We start from the raw sequence: 3,057 nt of genomic DNA on the forward strand, positions 1-3,057 counted from the left end.
TTTTTTTTTTTTTTTTTTTTTAAGGCTGGAGACTACTTAAGATCTCCTTTCAAAAAACAAAACAAAACAAAACAAACAAACAAACAACAACAAAAAACCACATAGAGCCAGGCTCTCGACTCATGTCTGTATTCCCAGCTCTTGGGTGACAGAGGCAGGAGGATTGCTGAGATTTCAAGGCCAGCTTGGGCTACAGAATGAGAACTGACACAAACAAACAACAATCAGCCAGGGCTGATGCTATAGCTCAGTAGATAAAGTCCTTTCCTAGCACACAAGAAGCCCTGGGTTTGATTCCCAGGACCTCATAAACCAGGGTCTCACGGCATACCCCTGCGATCTCCAGGCTTGGGAGGTGGAGGCAGGAGGATCAGAAGTTCAAGGTGATCTTCAGCAATGTAGCATGTTTGAGACCATCCTGGGCTAGAGATTCTCTCAAAATAAATACATAAATGCCATAAAAAATAAAAAATTCAAACCCAAACTACAAACACATGTTTGGAGCTGTCTTCTTTCTCCTTGGTATTTTGCTGCATTTCCATATGGCTTCTGGGATGGAAGAGACATACAGAGGCCACAGTGAGAGCTAACACATTACAGAAACTGGCCGATTGGAAAGGAACACAAATCCATGTGGTTAAAGCCATCACTGAGCCTCAGAATGACAAGCCCCAGGGGCCCTGGTCTCAGGACTTCATGTAAAGTATGAGCATCAATTTCCTTTATGGTTTAATATAGTTAAGGTGTTTTTCACACATTATCATTTGGGAATACAATCTATTCTTTACTCATGCTCTCTGTCTCTCTCTGTTTGTCTGTCTGTCTGTCTGTCTCTCTCCTGTCTGTCTGTCTCTCTCCTGGTAAGATTTCTACTCTAATAGATCTATTTGAGCTGGGTGTGGTGGCACACACCTTTATTCCAGCATTTGGGAGACAGAGGCAGGAGGATCTCTGAGTTCAAAGCTAGCCTGGTCCACAAACGGAGTTCCAGGACAGCCAGGGCTACACACAGGGAAACCCTGTCTCGAAAAACAAAAACAAACAAACAAACAAAAGATCTGTTTGGAAAAAGCTCATCTGTTCTTGTATTTTTCTCCTGTCCTTAGGTAAACCACAGTAATTAGTTTTACTAACTGTCAGCTTTGTTGTAAAATAGAAACGATAAAGCCAGTAAGTAAAGGCACTTGCCTTGAGGACAGACAACCTGAGTTCAATCTCTGGGACCCACGTGATGGAATGAGAAAACCAACTCCTGCAGCTGTGTTTTGACGGACACATGTATGTTGTAGGGTGTGTACCCACAGAGGAACACATGCATATAAAGACGCAAATTTAATAAAAACTGGAACTAGAGAGATCGCTCAGCAGTTCAGAGCACTGGCTGCTTTTCCAGAGGACCACATTTGATTCTGAGTACCCACAGCTGTATTTTCAGTTCTGGGGGATCCAGTGACCTCTTCTGACCTCTGTGGGCACTAAACACACATAGTGCCCAGACATAAATGCAGATGAAGCACTCATACACTGCTGGGCGGTGGTAGCAGGTCTTTAATCCCAGCACTCAGGAGGCAGAGGCAGAGGCAGAGGCAGAGGCAGAGGCAGAGGTAGATCTCTGAGTGTGAGGCCAGCCTGGTCTACTGAACAAGCTCCAGAACAGCCAGAACTGCACAGAAAAATCCTGTCTTGAAAAACTAAGCCAACCAACCAAACAAGCCCCCAAAAAACCAAAAACCAAAAAACAACATTCATACACATAAAAAAATTTTTTTAAAGAATTTCACTTTAAAAGTAATGAAAATTTATAAGTCATAGTAAAATCTGGGCTATAATAGTGTTTATTGATTTTTTTTAATCTTACTGTATATAATAACGAACATTTATTAACTCTAGGTACAGATCTTTTGATCTGAGTACTATCACCAAACCCATTTTACAGACCAAGAAATGGAGACTCCTAAGAATCTTACCTGAGACTTCATTAGGAGTAAGTGACAGATGGGGATTTTAATCCAATGGCAGGTCCAGCACTCAGATGTGACCTCCTTTTAGAGGCCACAATGGGATCTCTGTGTCTCTGCTCTTGTACCTCTTCCTGCCACTTGTTCCCTGATGATAACATGTCAGGGGGCTGAGACTTCATGGAGAGTTTGGGGGTACCAGACAAGGAAAGACAACAGCTTGTGCTAGACTCCAGACTGGACATCTCTTGAAGCGGGGTCCCAGGCAGGCAGAGCTGGAAACATACCCTGGCTCCGACCCAGACTTGTTTTCCATTTAAAGTTTTTGTCTTGGGAGTAGATTCACAGGAAGTGAGTGGTGAAGAAACGCACGGGTAGGCCCCGTGCGTGAGCTCCTCAGGTTCCCCAGCTTCAGTTCCCCATCAGCGCTTTATGGAGACCAGGACGGCGACACTGATGTCACACACGGAGCTGCTTCTTCAGCTCTTACAGGTTCCATGTGCTGTGCACAGGTGTGTGTCTATGCTATTCTCTCCCATGGGCAGGTTTGTGCACTTCCCTCCACAGTGAAGATTAGACTTGTCCCATCCCAAGGACCTCTCTACTCTCTCTCCCTCCTCTTACCATGTCTGGCAAACACTCACTTCTTCCTTGTCTGTAATCTGGCCATTCAAGAGTGCTGCATAAACGGGATGGCACAGCATGCCATCTTCCGAGGTTGGCTTTTCCCACTCAGCGTCACTTCCTGGGCAGCCACCCTCCTCAATGCTGAGTGTACTGCATCGTGGGCTATGGCACGGTTTAAACATCCCCTCACGGGAGGGTGTTCTGGATGTTTCTGGTTTAGTGCTAGTACCAATAAAGCGGCAGGGAGCATTCAAGTTCCAGTCTCTGAGTGTGAGTGTTCATTCCTCTAGGATGAACAGCCAAGAGCCAGTTGCTAGGTCACATGGTAAGCACGTGCTGGAAGTTTTAGGAAGCCATGAACTCTCCTCCAAAGTACGTGAACTATTTTATATTCCCATCTTACACTGAACCTGTTTAGTGTCTTTTTCTTCTTCTTCTTCTTCTTCTTCTTCTTCTTCTTCTTCTTCTTCTT

Source organism: Psammomys obesus, unplaced genomic scaffold (assembly GCF_907164565.1).
Source record: "Psammomys obesus unplaced genomic scaffold, mPsaObe1.curated_primary_1811, whole genome shotgun sequence".
Lineage (NCBI taxonomy): Eukaryota > Metazoa > Chordata > Mammalia > Rodentia > Muridae > Psammomys > Psammomys obesus.